The 17,561-nt window shown below is 38.5% G+C and overlaps 2 protein-coding genes and 2 long non-coding RNA genes across 23 annotated transcripts in view; 2 read left to right on the top strand and 2 right to left on the bottom strand.

Annotated features, from left to right (window-relative positions):
* Positions 1-17,561, bottom strand: part of LOC131691078 (metabotropic glutamate receptor 8) — a 1,433,400-nt gene that overhangs the window by 354,230 nt on the left and 1,061,609 nt on the right. The gene's annotated exons all lie outside the window — the stretch shown is intronic.
* The window catches only part of LOC131691095 (uncharacterized), a 243,315-nt gene that overhangs the window by 215,451 nt on the left and 10,303 nt on the right, over positions 1-17,561 (top strand). The gene's annotated exons all lie outside the window — the stretch shown is intronic.
* On the top strand, positions 1,168-3,611 carry LOC131691125 (uncharacterized). The gene is made up of 3 exons (XR_009305719.1): positions 1,168-1,255; positions 1,309-1,538; positions 3,173-3,611. It is a non-coding gene; the product is annotated as an uncharacterized LOC131691125 (long non-coding RNA).
* On the bottom strand, positions 4,683-7,019 carry LOC131691122 (uncharacterized). Its single transcript, XR_009305716.1, has 3 exons — positions 5,725-7,019; positions 5,525-5,662; positions 4,683-5,466 (listed from the first exon to the last, which is right to left on the bottom strand). It is a non-coding gene; the product is annotated as an uncharacterized LOC131691122 (long non-coding RNA).

Below are 17,561 nucleotides of genomic sequence, written 5' to 3'. Positions count from 1 at the left end.
CAGTACCTCCACAGGTTCGGGCACGCGGAGGTCCCAGTCTGCCCGGACTGCCCAGGTGTAGACGAAACAGCCGAACACATACTGTTCGTATGTCATCGGTTCGACGTCGAAAGAAGAGCAATGCTTGACGTCTGTGGCTGGGACACAACCCCTGATACCCTTATTCAGCGGATGTGTCAATCGGTGGAGAAGTGGAACGCAGTCTCGGCTGCTACCATCCAGATTGCCAGTAGGCTACAGGTCATTTGGCGAACCGAGCAACAGACGACGGGCACGGATAACTAGTGATTGGTTAGCTGGAGCGAAAAAGGCCAAGCGCACAAAAGGGAGTGAATGGTCTGTTCATGCCGAGGCAGGTTTGGCGCAGCGAATGGCAACCGCGTAAGGGGTAAACCCAGCCACCCCGAAGCAAGACAGAAGAGTGAGTGTATAGGCGTATAAGTGGACTGCCTCATACCAAGACGGGAGGGTCGTAGCGTAGTATGTTGGAACTTAGCTATCGATGCCTCATGGCGTGGCAGAGGAGTGAAAGGGTGAGCATCCAAGTCAGTCTCACACGGCATGTTAAGGGTGAGCACAAAAGTCAGCCTCACATGGTATGGTAGAGGCTAGCACAAAAGTCAGTCTAGCAAGGAATGAAAAAGGTGAGCACACAAGTCAGCCTCGCATGGTATGTCAGAAGTGGGGCCTAAGAAAAATGTCCCACATGGGATGCCAGGGGGAGTGACAAAGGTACAATAGAGTGGCAGGTGATAGGGTGAGCACCCAAGTCAGCTTCACATGGTATGGGTGGGGCGATCACAAAAGTAAGCCTAGCAAGGAATGAGTAAGGTGAGCACACAAGTCAGCCTCGCATGGAACGTAAAAGGTGAGCACAAAAGTCAGCCTCATGTGGGAGTGTTTGAGAGTGAATCAAAGTGCGATTGAGAGAGCACCCAAGTAAGCCTCATACAGGATGTATGAACGCGTGAGTGAGAGTGAATGAGTACGTTTAGTACAGCCAACGACACGACCTGAAACTTAATGAAATATATACTGATAAAAGTGACCGAAATATTTGCAGCCAGTTACCAGCATATTGAGTGACCCCTTGATTCTACCGAAAAAATATTTTTTTGCAGCAACACTTCCTTGTTTATTTGATTTTCAGTTGCTGCTAGCAACCAACATGTTTATCAAAATTTTTCATTCGGACGTGTTCATGGACGATTTCTTGTAAAATTGTGTGATAGGATTGAGTTTCTCGTATCATCAGGTAAGTAACGCACATTCCGCTGTTTAATTTAACTAAAAGATCGAACCCCACAGATTCGCACGATACGATACTGAATGCTCTTGCGAAATTTACCGCAAACTTTTGTGCAGGACCAGGTTGTATGATTGTTGGAGTATCAGCTAGAGGATGTAGCCGTCGTTATCTGTATTGCAATGGTTACCATGTCCGCGTTGTACTGTCCAAATGGCAAATTGATAGCCACTAATTCGTCCAACAGAACAATTTTTGCATGGAAACATTTTCATTTACATCTTTCAGACAAGTAAGTAATTCCGAAATAAATGTATTTTTCGTATTTGCACGAGGGGAACGTCACTTCAGAATAATTGTTATATTCCGTTCGATTTTGCATAAATTTTCATTTTTTTCGGAAATTTTAAAAAATTTAAACAATTTTCTATCACATCAAGTATTGCTAAAATATTTGAAAAAAATTCAATAAATTTATCCAATCTCAATCCAATTTTGCTCGAATTCCGATCAATTTGATGTAACTGGCAACTCTGCATGCTCTATTTTCGAAACTTTCAATAATTCTGGCAACAAAATTTATGTTTCTGTTTTGATTTGTTCCTGTAGTTATGCTAGGATAGGATCCGCCAGCTCTGTCTTCTGTTTTTGAACCAATTCTGAACCAGCTCGTGATTGGACGAAAGTGACATAGGCAAACCTTCGGCTTGGAAACTAAAAGTACCAAAGGGCTGCTTGGAAGTGTTGTCATATTGTGATATCAAACATAAAACGACGATTGTTAACCGTGTTGATTTTTTTGTTTTCTCGAGATACCGCTTTCTTTCTATAACATCCGTCTGTAATTATGAAGTGCAGGCATTATTTGGCAGACGAAATCAAACATATTATCCAGAACTGAAATTCCCGAGAGATCCGGTAGCGCGGTTATCGTGGATTCTGTTCTGTGTGCGGAGTAATGCGGAAATGCCTCTTTTCGAAATCAACAGGCTGTGTAGCGTAAGTATGAAAATATTTTGAACATCATGTAAAAATTGTCTTTGTTCCAGTACCGAGTAAATTGGAAGTACTGAGCAAACAGGGAGAAAGTTATCCCGGAAGTCGCTTCTTGTTCTTCCTTTGGTATTATCGATACAGTTGAATTGTACAGTTTTCAACTGAATCGATCATCGGTGTAAATAGGAGAGTGTATTTTCTACTGCTGTTTTCTCCGAAACAATCACATGTAAAAACCTATACATTCCTCCAAAACAAAAATTAAACCTTGCAGAAAAGTAGTTTTAGAATATTTAAAATAAATCCGAACAGAGAAAATTATTCTTGTGACAGAGGTTGCTTGACTCAGAAAGCAACTTACAAAAATGAAGAGGCGTGAAGATATTTTTCGTAATGTCCAACAACGAATATATATTATTTTGTTTTGCTGTATTCCGATGGAAAAAACGTTATGATCGTTTAAATGCGGATATAAAGACTAAATCTTTGATTTTTCCATGAAATTGGTACATAATATAGAATATTTTAATCAGAACAAATATACGACCGAAACAAAACAAATATTTTGGCAACATTGGTCGAGTGGGGGTATGTCGTTTTCAACAGGGATTAGTAAAATATAAGAAGAAGCCAGCTGGCGGATCCTATCCTAGTAGTTATGCTGCTGGCATTGTTTTGTTTTGATTTTATCGAGCACTGAAACTGTCAAAACGTGAAATTCGAGCAATTCAATTTATTTTTTGTGACACATTTCAACTATCCTCGGCCATTCCAAACCATTATCAAGTAATGTCGAAAATTCGAATCCATTTTGATCTAAGCAATGCCAATTTTTATAAATCTAATCAGAATTTCAAATTATAAGTTTATTTCATCAACAAATCACGGCGTGTCGTTCCCCTCGTATTTGCAACATAATTTCTATTCCAGCGTCTGTGGCAATTTGGCATCATTAATTTTTCAGCAATATCGTATAAAAAGCTGTTGCAGATCAACGCTTGATTGGCTAATTCCGCTACATTCTAGAGCGAGGAGGTCTGAAGAAAATTTTCACCGACTATAACCGGCTAGATCAGACAGATCTAGCCGAAATACAAAAGCCCCGATGAAGATTTCGCCGCTCGCCCAACAATAAAATTGCATTGGCAAAGCGAGCTGTATAATGTGATGAGGATTTTTATGCTATTGTCATTTACTTCTAGATGCCATTGATATAAGTTACTATTTGAATATTACCATTGAAGCTGTTAATTTTCGGTGACAAAAATCATCCTTTGCTTTTTATAAATCAAACGAGTCGGCAATCTCTTTTATGAATATAGAAAACGTGCCATGGGTCAGTGAAACTATGTAGCTCTTGCATGTTGGTAGCGAGGATTTAACCCACTATAATTTTTAGTTCCGTAGAAGGTTCATTTCAGGGTTTTCTCAACCAAATTTTCTCTAAAACATGTATTAGTTACGAATAAACACTTTATTGTATTATGTACTAGTGGTTTGAGTTAGCAAAAAATTGTATTTTAGAATAACAATATTGTGAAATTTCTCACTTCGAAATATAAAAATAAATTTCTTTAGCAAACCGCCGAAGCTCACATTCTGAATTTTTTGTTGTTGACAGTAGATACAAGAGACAATTAGGATAGTCGCTAGTAGTACTGCTTGCTCGATCTTTCGCACGCACTTAATACCCATTAGTTTGACACATATCAACGACCTTATATACTGAATGTTCCGGACATCGACAATCTTTGTTCATTGTATTGACTCTACTATTTTGACCAACAGGCTTGTTATTTGCTCACACAATGTGCACAAAGAGCGAAATACTCCGATGAAAAATAGAGCATCACAAAAACATTGCGATATGCAGAACGACCACACAAAGAGAAACTTGAAAACGAAAAAGAAAGATCTGTGCACCATAAGCTGCACAATTTCGCGCAGTCGCCTTGAAGATACACTTTTTTGAGCCTCTGCTCACTGGCAAGCAGGTAGGAAGGCAAATCAAACTACAAATCAAATCAAAATGTTCTTTGGTTGCTTTCTCTGCTCACGGAGCGCAGGGGAACAGGATTCACACTAAAGAGCCTTTTTATTTCTACACTTTGAGGTGTGCAGCCATGGAGTAGAATGCACGTATTGGAGCAACACACATCGGAGTGAAGAGGTTTATTGTGAAAGTGAAGAGCGGTGGTTCGCATGAAAAGTGCAAAGAGCGTTTTTTATTCTTCTCTTTATTTGCTCTGAGGTGCAATACCCCAGTAAAGTTCAGCCGGAAATGAACTGGAATTCTGGCTGGTTCCAGTTAGTACGCCGGCTCCAGTGACACAACCGATTCTAACTAGAATCGGTTGTGTCACTGGAGCCGGAATGCGAACTGAAACCAGCCAGAATTCCGGTTCATTCCCAGCTGAGCTTAATCGGGACATCCCTGATGACCACTTGTTCTTCTTCGCTGTACAAACAAAGCCAGTTACGTGAAACGTCACATCGTGGCGCGGATTGCTGTCTAAAAACTCTAGTCACTCTGGAATTAAGCTAGTGTTTACCTTACTAAAACACATTTATTAATCCCTGCCAGTTCTCAGCATTCCGAAACCGACGACAACTTCCAGGGGACCATTTTGAAATTAAATGCGCAGTAATTATTCTGAATTGTCAGCTACATTGAAGCCAACTGGACTAGCGCATGTCTTATTTTCAAAATTTCCCGCATCACACAGCAAATACGCCGTCAGTTCTGTATTATAGCTGGTAGCTTTTAAACACGTCAGACATTGACTAAACCGAAATTATTCTTAATAATAGGTACTATACTTTCGAGTGGATTAGACTCCGACACGACTTGCCATGGCTTGACACAAGTCGTGAAGTTCGTCCCTCGGAAAGAATTTTTTCACAAAAGATTTTAGTGCTCTGAAAATGTCTAGAACGATTTGACCAATATTGATCACATTTATGTGCTCTGATCCATAGAATTCATCATGATACGTGTGAACTATTCACCGCCGGTTTCGAAACTGTTTCCACAAATTGTTCGGTGCATTTTCAAATACTCGCTAGTATTCTCGCGCTCTTGAATTGCACTGCTTACAGTATATTTCTTCCTTCTACGAAATATATTGAACTGGAAGCAATGGGAAATTCCCTAGCAGCTACAGTGGCAAAGACGTAGATCAGCAACTAAATGTAAAATTCTTTCTTTTGTGCGAAGTAAACATCTGAAATGATCATATTATTGAGAAAAAGCATGCATTATTCTAATTCAATGAATCGTACCTCTTGCTTCCCACATCCAATAAATTACTTTAAAAGAGTTCTTTTTTTCATTTTTCATTCAGTTTTCATTTTGCTGATGACACCTCCATTGAAATCTGGATCCGATATTTGATCCCTCTTCCTAATGAAACAAACGTACTTCATGACGAATATGTGAATTGTAAAAACGGAACTAAATCAATCAATATTCTTTCAAGTACCTGTTGCAACTTCAAAAAATAGCATCCATCCTCTCCAGCGAAACCTTTACAAACAATTTCACAAATTGCAAAATTAGACTGGTGAAAAAATATCTCTGACAGTTGACGCGAAGTCAACAACAAAATAAAAAGTGTTGCTGGTTTCAGGTATTTTCTAAGGAAATGTCATATTTGACAGTACCAGTTACCTGAGTCACTGAGGGGTAGTCATATTTGCGATGCAGTTTTGAAATGCCAGTGTCTAGTCGTGTCGTTGGTACAGCCATCCCCCCAGAAGTAATACCGAGAGGTAGTTCCTGGGAGGAATGATGGCGGAGCCCAATGGAGTTTAGTCGGTATTAATGGCTGGTCACCATTCGAGTCTGACACGCCCCCAGTGCACCCCGTGTGGTAGATTGGACCCTACCAATAGCACGTGTACTTGGCTAGGACATAAAGGTCTTCTCCATTGTAAAAAAAAGAAAAGAAAGATTAAAGCTTAAGCCAGGTTTAATCGCACCGGTAGACCTGGTTTAAAAGTTGATCGAGGGTGAAGAAATGCGCCCTTACTCGGAATAAGTGAAATTCATCGCCCTTAGTCGGAAGAAGTGAAATCATGCTGTATCGATTGCACCAGCACAAATATTTGCAAATCATACATCGGCCTGTTACTATACTTAGGGCCGATTTTTTCGCCCTCGTTTATCATTTAAGCCAGGTTCATCGCACTGGTAAACAATGTCACAATGAATTTCACTGTGCTTCAACCATGCTATGATCGCTTTGATTCACTACAAGCAGATTTATTGCTTCTTGGATCGGTTTCAGCTCCAGCTTTGCTTCTCGCCTCCACAGCATTTCAGAAGGGCATAAAGAAAAATACAAACGAAAAACTGGAAACTTAAGTAAATGGTCATGATAAACATGTTAAGTGGATGAATCATTATAAGCATTTATTTTCTATGAAGTATTTCTATAAGTATGTTAAAACGAAAAAAATATGTGATACACCTTTTCTATATATGTGCACAAATCACGCCTTAACGAGTTTCAAATAATGGTTCCCAAAGCCTTTTTAGAAGAAGAATTCCATGTGATTTTAATCGTATTTATATTAATTTTAATACTTTGATTTTTCGCTTACAAACTGCATGGTTGCCGCCGAAGAATATGGGTCTTAATCCACTGCCCATAATCGCAAGCCAGTCCCATGTTCTATGGAATTCCTTAGTTGCATGGGACTGACTTGCGATTATAGGTCTTAATCAACATACGAATTTCTTCGATCAACTACACTATATTCTGATTGAACACAAGGTCTGGGGCCCCATTCTCACAGTCACGTCACTTAGTGACTAGAGGGAAATCTTGTTCTAGTCACTAGGTAACGTAACTGTGAGAATAGGGCCCCTGTTTGTCGATGAGCTAGAAAATTCTCGTCAATCATTGAATTGAAAATCACAGTGAAGAAAATGTAACTGATCACATCAACCAGCAGCATACACATTCCGATGAACGATTATAAATACATATTCGGCCATATATCGCGATTTATTCTGAGGGGTAATAAAGGAAGAAATTGATTTCATTCTATTAACTAAACGCCTAATTTTGTATAATCGTTCTTAAAACTATGGTTAGTATATACATTAATTTGTTTTCGCCACTTTACTTGCCCTTATATTCCCATCTGTGCACCCCTCGGCCTTCTCTGCTTCCATCGGCGGTCGTGTGCAATTGCAGCTGCAGCCTGCAGGCGTGTTCCCTTTGACGCGTTTCACTTTCCTGTTTTTACTGCCCTCTGTGAGCGCGCTCAATACGCTTCCCGATTCACACACCCGCGTGAGGTTCGTCGATTGGGGGTGAATTCGCACCTATCGACGTGCAACATTTAATTACCGTGTGACGTCACTAGACGAAGTAAGCGACGACGGGTACAGGGAGCTGCCCAAGCTACGGTTTCGTCGTTTGTGCCCTAGGGTGGGTGGTTTACACAGGTTTTTGAAGAAATTTTGTTCTAGCCTAAACGTCTGTTATCTGTGGTTTCAGGTTCAAGCGAAATCGTCATTAGTCTGCGACTAGGGCAGTTCCAAATGACATCAACCTTTATAGTGACCGCTTGTTTAGGACTCTACTGTTTGTCGACACAAACGATCAGTTTTGACTAGAAAAACTCTAGAAAGAGAACTGCGGAGACTCCATTTTGGGTCGATTGAATCCGCGTTTAGCTGTCAAAAAACGAATCCAATCGAACATTGCCTATCCTTATAACATTGGACGTGTTGCCATACAATGCCGGGGCATACGTTGCCAAAAATGCTGTTTTTTTCCGCAGTTCTCTTACTATGAGTTTTTCTAGTTTTGACGTTTTTGTGTGCTATTCTGTCAACTGATAGTGTTCTGTGAATATTAAATATTGAACGTGGATTTGTCGGAACGGTAAGTTTAGTTCCTTTCGGCCTAAAGTTTCTTGGTTTTATTGCGTAAATGATTTGAGCTTCTATATTTTTTTTTACTAAGTGAGTTCTTCTTGTAATGGTTCAGTTAATACTAACCGAATCTAACCGAAATTCATGAGTAATTAACAAATCGCCATCTCATAATCATGCCTCATGATTGTTTCGACGAAAATTTTGTGGTTATGCAATACCCGTTATTTGCTCTAAGCTATTCACATCAATTTATTACCGCGCGTGCTTATGCTAATGTAACTGTGAATTGTAATCTAGTGTTATTCGGCCTGATTATTTAACTTTCCATTCTGTATGTGTCGTCAACTCAAGCGTATTCCATATTTGTTTCACTATCTTACACTGCTATTCAAATACATCCTACTACATAACTCTTTTTTGTCGTATTTTAGGAATGAAAGGATCCCAGTGATGCTCGGACCGATTGCTCGTAGAAAATAGTTGTTGGAGACAATCTCCCTGCCTTAGTACCAAACGTATGTTTGTGTTTTTGGGAATTTTATCCATAGTAACTGCAACACAACTCTCCTACCTGCCACAGACATAGCTCGACTATAAGGTTGCATTTATTTCTTCTGCAGATGTGACGCATGATTAAACTGACCAACTGTGGGCTAGGAAAAATCCGTACACATTTCATCTCAAAATTTAAAACACAAAAATTAATTTCTTAAACTGTTTAGAATTTCTCTTGTTTACTATATTTTACTACAGGCAATGGGAATTTTAACAGTGATTTTTAAGGGTTGGCATAGCCTAGTTGGTGAATTGATTGGTTCGATTCCCAACCCCCAGATGCACTATGGGTCACAGGGGCGGTTTTTTGGAACAAAAATAAATATCTTCCAAATGTTTCATTTTAGAGAAATTATGTCTGAGAGAATATTTGTGGGAATAAAATTGGCTTTCTTTTAAAGTAAAATGTAACTAGGGTGGTCCTCTCGAACATTCTTTTCGAAAAAATATTTTTCGAACGAAATGGTATAGCAAGGTACTTACTTCAGCAAAGTTTTAGAAAAATATTTTTCAAGAAACATTTTCAAATGCATCAAAGCACTATCGGTTTTCATGTTATAATTATTTTTATTCTTTAACTTAGGGTGTTTCTGAAAAAGTCAGTTTTTTAACTATAACTTTTTAAGTAGTTAGTCTATCTTAATACTCTCTATGAAGCAATTTTAGTACTTTTCATTGCGCATATTTTTGCTGAAGAATGTGAATCGATATCATTTTTCGTTATCGAGTTACGATCATTTTTTTAAATAAAAATGATAGTTTTCAATGACCTCTAACTCAGAAGGTTGCAAAAAGTAGCAGCTAAATTTGTACTCTTTTGAAAATGCTTAAAAAATACTATCAAATATCTCGAAATCAACTTTTGCTTTTTTGTCCTTCGATGTCATATATAAACAACAACACCACGAGTCGTGGCAGATTAATTGGTATCAATCCCATTCATGTATCGAATCGCAGTAGCCGACGACTGCTTTGATGAACGCGTGTAGTGCTTTGTATTATTACTTCCGTTAAAATGGATAAAAGAAAATCATTCGATCTCTGGAAAGTGACCAAAGGTGAAAATAGAAATAAAATAAAGGCTGGGTTTGAGAAAATTATGAGATCATTTGATGTGGGAGAAAATGAAAAAAAGAATTTCGCTCGGAATGCAAAAGCTGTAGCAATTAAAACATGTAAAAGGTTTGATCAATTTTGGAAAGACAGTAATCAGATTGAGACGAAAGTGCTCGATAAAAATTCGAAATATTTTGAGAATCTGTTAACGGTTCCAAAAAAATGCACTTCCTCCTAAACCAGCATTCACAGAAATTCGTCGCTTACTCAGAACAGAATGAAGGGTAATCCTGAATTCATTCGCTTTTTAAAGTAACATGCTCTACATTTTATACTGTTTATATAATGTTCCAAATTATAGGCCGTAAAAAACCCGGGTGCATGAATTGTGCTTGAAAAGGAAAAGGAAACTTAATCTTTGGGAAAAGAAACACGATTCAGATAACTATAGCGACAACGATGCTGATGATGTTGATGATTGTGATTATAATAATTATGATGATGTCGATTATAATAAAATAGTTATGTAGAATAGTAAAATAAATATCTGCCTGAGCCTAACGTTTTCAATATTTGTGTACATATATTTGACAAGCTCAAAAAATCATTTAAAAACTCGACTTTTTGATCTAGTAAAGCAGGTGCTAAATGGCGATGACCAGGCCCTTAACCCATTCATGCCCATGTTGTTTGTGGACAACAACGTTTTTAAACAGCTATAACTTTGCTATATTTGCTCACAAAAACAAGTAAGGCTCATTAGTGTGATTATTGCTTTTAATTTGAGTATTAACAGTTACAAGGATCAGCTCTAGAACTGAAGTTATTGCAATTAGTCTGATTGGATTCCGATGGAGCAGTGCTGCCAGGGATAGTTTACGTTGACGACGGAAAATGATTTTTTCATATATCTTCGTTATGGTGCAATATTATTGAAAACTGATAAAACTTATCAATTTAGACTGTTGTTGGCTACGTTTTCTACGCAATTAGACTATTGTAATGATTCTAGGAGAATTGCATTGAGCATTACGAGGTAAAAATTGGCCAGCTTCTAGCACTGCCATGGAAGCACCTATCTTTATGAAATGTTTCTTGACCCAACCGTTTTCAAGGAAAAATAGTTTTAAAACCCTACATGCACTAGAAAAAAGTTGGGCATGAAAGGGTTAAAAACAGCCGTAAGCTGATGTCATTTGATCATAATGTTGATGTCAACATTTTTCGCTGAAAGATAAAAAAGCAAAAGTTGATTTTGAGATACTTTATAGTATTTTTGATGCACTTTCGAAAAAGTACAAATTTGGCTGCTACTTTTTGCAACCTTCTGAGTTAGAGGTCATTGAAAACTATCATTTTTTATTTAAAAAAATGATCGTAACTCGATAACGAAAAATGATATCGATTCACATTCTTCAGCAAAAATATGAGCAATGAAAAGTACTAAAATTGCTTTATAGAGAGTATTAAGATAGACTAACTACTTAAAAAGTTATAGTTAAAAAATTGACTTTTTCAGAAACACCCTAGGTTAAAGAAGAAAAATAATTATAGCATGAAAACCGATAATGCTATAACTTTGATGCATTTGAAAATGTTACTGGAAAAACATTTTTCTACAACTTTGCTGAAGTAAGTACCTTGCTACACCATTTAGTTCGAAAAATATTTTTTCGAAAAGAATGTTCGAGAGGACCACCCTAGTTACGTTTTACTTTAAAAGAAAGCCAATTTAATTTACTAAAATATTCTCTCAGACAAAATTTTTCTAAAATGAACGGTTTGGGAGTTATTGATTTTTGTACCGAAAAACCGCCCTTGTGACCCATAGTGAGATGGTTAGAGTCTTTTCCAAAAAGAGTTTTTTACCACGAAAACAGAAGCAAATGACCCTAATATTAAATCCTTTATAATATTTTCTGGATTCAATGTGAGTGATGGAGCACAGAAACTATATGTGTTAGTGTTCTGATCGGTTTCCTCCAATTAAATTTGTTATTTAATTAGTAGTGCGTATTTATGGAACTAAACTATATTTAATTTACTATCAAAGTCTAGTTCGACCATTCCTAAGCCGTGTGGTGTCCGGCGGGCTGAAATCTTTTTGAACTATTTCAGCCAAGAATAGAACCTCTGGGAACTGCTCCCATGTCGTAAGAGGCGACTAACAACATGCTAGAAGTTCCTAGGTCGAGGTATTGCTCCGTACCGAAGACTTAACCTGGGCGGACCTTAAGGTTCAGGGTTGTTAATCGATAATTAATCGTCATCGTCGATAATGTTAACCACCCGTCAACGTCATCGGAAACTCCGTTAACGATAATGTATCGTCGGATTCATCGTCATCGTCGATAATTCATCGGTGGCTATCGCGATACATTTTGCGTTACTTTCCCGTTTATTGGAGTTGAAATTGATGCGGTTAAATTGCAATTGTTTAGAAATAAATAACTATTGAAGGACAAGTTGTTGGCAGTTGAAAATCAATAGTTTGGACATTTTCTAAGCACAGGGGGGGGGGGGGGGGGGTCCGACGATGTGTCAAAATCGAATTTTTTGTCAACTTTTCGGGAGTGTTTTATATTGAAGGGAAAGTTATTGGCAGTTGACAATCAATAGTTTTGGACATTTTCAATACACAGGAGGTTCGACGATGTGTGAAAATAGATTTTGTTCAACTTTTGGGGAAAGTTTATTATATTGAAAAAGCTATTGGTAAGTGAATAATCAGCTCCAATAAGACTTTAATTTGCCGCGTCTGTTTTAATGATTCTAATTTCAAGTTCCGTTTTTGGTAACAAGCCCGTCCATCAGGTTAACGATCCTTTGTATTTCCCTTCAATGTTCGATATAATCGTTCGTATACATGTATTTCACAAACAATCCGATATTAGAAATAGGAAACACTTTCGCTGATTTATAACATCTAGAGCTATCATAACTCTTTGTCTGTATAACGTGTTATCACTCGATAGTTTGCAACCCAAAAAATATATCGTAGAGAAGGAACAGCGAAGTTAGTCTAAATAATGTCGCAATAAATAGTGATCCGGCCCATTAAGCAGATAAGATTAGTTTTTCTGGGCAATACTCCCACGATCGGCTGTGTGGAGTTGAAATTGCTTTTGTTTAGAAAACATAGGATACTCTCGGTAGCCGGCTACCCAGATTTTAAAAGAACAAAAAAACTAAAGATCTTTTTCGAGCGATCTTGTTTTCGAAAACTAACAACTACAAACTAAGGGATCATCCATAAATGACGTAGCATTGTATGGGGGAGGAGAGAGTTTTGCATTTTGTGATGGTGTGTGGCGGCGGGGAGGGGGGGGGTGGGGGGTCATATCAGGCTATGTGGCTTTTTCAAAGGGGAGTAACTAACATCGGTTTTTATTTAAAACAAAACACGGGGACGGGGGGAGAGTTGCCGTCAGGCTGCGTAATTGCCGGGGGGTACTTGGAGGTTTGTGACGAAGTGCTGCGATGGGGGAGGGGGGTGGTGAAAGTTACTCAAAAAATGCTGCGTCATTTATAGATGATCCCTAATAATAAACTATGCTTTACAGGTCGCATCGCTTGCTTGGAGCGAATCCTAGACCCTATTTCCTTCCAAACCGCCAACTCCGCGACACCTATGGAAGAGTCTGATGAACCTTCGGTATAAGATTCCTCATTTTATTCAAACGATCGCCGGGTAAAATCAGCACCGACACGATAGAAACCACGAATAAATTCGTCGCGTGATTGAATATTATTAAAAAATATAAGCAGTGCTCCTTATAGCCGGCTATCCGGAGTTCAAGTTGCTTATTTTGCTAATCGTATTAATACAACAAATGATAAATTTCCCAAATTCTCGGCAGCCGGCTGCCCAGAGCAATTATTACATGATAACGCTATTGGCACACTTACTAACAACTCTCCCCTTCCCGTGATACATGTGGAGATGCAGAGGATTCCTCGGTCTCTAGTAGCAACATGTATCGGACTAACATTCCTTCCTTTCCCAGAAGATCTGCATTCGGACGTGGCCGGCGTCGGTATTGATCAGCATGCAGGGATCGGAATAGATTGTACAATGTGGCTCATCATGTTATTCCCAAGCATGTTGTTCCAATCAACATTTTGCAACCTAATTTGGTTCTGGTCAATAACGGAGTAGCAACTACGGGCGATCTCTTATGCTTATGCTTATGCTTATGCTTATCAAAGTCTAGTTCGACCATTCCGAGACATCGTTTCGTTCTTCGCATTATGCTTTTAAAAAATCTAGGAAAATTGTCTTCTATTTAACATTTTTCATGTCAAGTTCATAACGAACTGAAATTTTTTGCCATGCAGGAAGGTTCTTAGAAATTATATGGTTTTCTGTAGAAAATCTGGTCAAAAATAAACTTACGAAACTATAACAGACTGTTACGTTGCTTAGAACAATAGATTCAAAATGATTAGGTTTCGAATTTAAATATCCACGACCATCCAATCCCGGAAGCATTCTATACTTCTTTTTTATTTCGACTAATATGTAGTCACATTTTCTTTTTTTTACATTTTAACGACAATCTAGAGAATACTGGGTAGGGAAGGTTATGAAAATTTGCAGCCATAGTACTCAAGTGAGAGCAAGGATGTTAAGTATACAGATCGGAAAACTAGTGGCAGGGTCATTAGAAACAGGCTTATTATCCTACAGGCTTATCTCTTGTCCTCTGTTGGAGGGGGACGAGCTTGGGCAACATAACACGAATCACTGAACTTGAGTGATTCGTAGTTATGCTGCCTAGGCTTGACTCCCACCAACAGAAGATAAAAGATAAGCCTGTAGAATATTAAGTCTGTTTCTGTTTGAATGTCGTTAAAATGTATTCTATAATTTAAATGCACAAAAACAGCTGTACGTATTAACAGAGTTCCAAACAAATCGACGGATTGAAAGTAAAATGCAAATGCGTTTCGAATTCATCTCATCAGTAAATGCCACCGTAGTAGCACCACTTAGACCCCAAGACCGAAAAATCATAAGGGAGGCAGGAGAAGCAAGTACAGAATCTCTGGTTTGCTGGTAAAAAAGTGCACGAAACCTGCTATGTTGCATGGAAATTCTTTTTCGTAGCGGGACTGCATCTTGGGGGCATTGATTTCTCTCAGGTTGTCCTGAGAGATCGCGGTTGGGTCTTCTGTCTTTCTTCTGGCCATTACAAATCACAGATGTGGGTTCGTCCTATTTTCCATTTTCGTTCTAACTGAAAACTCTGGTTTTTGATTGGCAGTTGCACACAGTTTTTGCGGTTTTGTAGTTTCCGTTATTGCCTGAACAACTGTCACGAAGTTGGCAATATTTGGGTATAAGGCGGTATTGAAGACTGTGCAATTGTATTGTCGGATCAGGTAGAAAGGACACAAACTTGCCACGTAATTGCCTAGCGCAATCTATCGAAAATTATCATTACGGAATGCCTGATATGATGGCATTGGATAGAGTTTACTTTCGCAAGCCTAAGCAAAAATCTTTAAAATCGCGAGTTAGTTCTCTATCAGTTCTTCTAGAGTTCTCGGTCATGTCACCATGTGCGTCATTTTTTCTGATTGGTCCAACTGAAGGCATGGACCTAGGTGGAAAGGGCCGAGAGGAAGAACTTCCGAACGTAACCAATTCATGATCGCGCGAACACGGGCGTTTGTAGAGTCATTCTTGAGACCGCGTTTGTAAATTTATAAGAATCGTAAGCGTAGATACGCGTGGATGAACGCGATGGGCTCTAGCGTTTGTATGTTAACGTGTTTGTCGCGTGTGCTAGCGTGTATGTAACGTCCCGTGTAAAAGTTCGACTTTTATAACTGTCTGGCTATTCGCATATTTGTATGTATTCAGATCCTAGAATAGAATGAGTTCTCCCATATCACTAGAGTTCTCGGTTATGTCACCATGGAACCTGTTGTCTATTGATTTCTAGAAGCCATGGCCAAAGAGGCATCCAGGTAAAATAAAATCAAATAGAAGTAAAAAATCACATGACGACAACTTACAGCAGTAAATATGCACGGTTTCTTGATCATAAGATTGTCAAACCTGTGTCTCTGGTTGATACAAACGAGCCTGATATATAACACAATTTCTATTATGCCATAAGTTTAAAAACGTTACTGAAGACGCGCAGTGCTCTGAGTGCACAACCTTATAATGAAAAAAAAACCACTTCTTTACACAAAAAGAGTATAAAAATACGTGTCCACGTATGCTTGTCATGTTCCTTGCTACCCGATCTGGCTGAAAATCTAAAGTAAAATTAAACACTGTATTGTACTTAACAGCCTCCTTTCTGTATCTAATGTTCTTCGAGAACGTTGAAATTTTCGGTTCGACCTTTCAAATAAAATTAAAGGAAAAACCTTTTAATCTATGTAAATGGAAAATTTGAAAGAGTTCCAGAATCCACTGCAGATTTTAATTGTATTATGTCTCAGAAATATCGAATATAGGCGAACTGCAGCGGTAATAATTTGGTCCTGAAAAAGATTAACCCATTATTGTCCAACCTACTGTATATAGTAGGTGCTAAGAATAACTCCTATTACTCTAGCAATAACGCAGGACAGGCATTATCAATGAGTTAATATTGTTCATATACTCTTGCAGATAGGGTTGCCACCTCTCCGGGTTTGACCCGGAGACTCCGGTTTTACATCAATTTCTCCGGGTTTGGTGGGAAGAAGCAAAATTTTATATTTTTTTTGGAATTAACTGATTATTTACAAAATATTTAAAAAGTTCAAGTTAACTATTACTCTGTTTCAGATTTATTTTGCCCGACTAACCCTTTCAAGGTGGCGAAGATGAGTTAACCAAATATTGCTGATTTCTTTCACAAAGCAGTGAAAATAAAAAATAAAGCAAATTTACTACAAATTTAGAAAAGTAATATTTTGCTATATGTTACAATTGAAATGTAACATCCCACCAAGTTGCTACTCCTGCAGTGACCCTTAACTGTTGGCTAGGGAGGTAATTTTTGCCCCTTTGTTGTGACCTCTGGTGATTAATGGGCTTCCTATGTGATGCCGAATCTCTGCCTCCTATGCTCTCCTTTTCCTGCACACTCAATTCGTCTCGGTAATTTCCCAACAGCTGTGTAGTCAGCAAATTCAGAAACTGATATCTCAGTAAAGTGAGTTTGCTGATTTTCGGTGAAATATTTTCCGAGTTTCAGTATTCAAACGTCGCTTTTACTGAGACTCAGAAAAAAAATGTTTGCTGAATCTCAGCTGTTAAGATTTCGGCAAAAGATGCAAAAAAAGCTGAGATTCGGCAGAAAAAATTAAGTGTGTGTTAGTTGTGGAGGAGAGCAATGCTCGTTCGACTTATCCTCCACAGTGAGAGTAGCTGGTGCTTTTGAATTCTTGGCACTTAGTCAGGGAAGTGAAATACCACACCAGATTAAACCAATAAAACCATTCTCAAACGTGAAAAATTTACAGCTTTACTTTAACGTAGTAATAAAAAGCGATTAAAGTGCTCTAAAATGCAATCGCTTTGATTCCAATTTCTGTCTAATTCAACGCAAAATCCACAAACCCCCCCCCCCCCCCTCCCCAGGTCACTGAAAATCTCCGGGTCAAAGCCTCTCCAGAGGTGGCAACCCTACTTGCAGAATACGGTTAGAGAAGTTAGAGTGGTTAAACCGGTGTTTATGTTTTGTTTTTATTGAATTTTCCCTTAAGGGAATTTTCCCCCCACATTTTTGTCAGGATGAGTAGGTATTACATCACCATTTCCTACCTTATCCTAAGTATCGGTGAAGATGGTCGTGGCCGGCAATG

The sequence above is a fragment of the Topomyia yanbarensis genome, chromosome 3 (genome assembly GCF_030247195.1).
Source record: "Topomyia yanbarensis strain Yona2022 chromosome 3, ASM3024719v1, whole genome shotgun sequence".
Lineage (NCBI taxonomy): Eukaryota > Metazoa > Arthropoda > Insecta > Diptera > Culicidae > Topomyia > Topomyia yanbarensis.
Note: the sequence above shows the minus strand (reverse complement) of the source record. Positions and strands in the feature narration are given on the sequence as shown.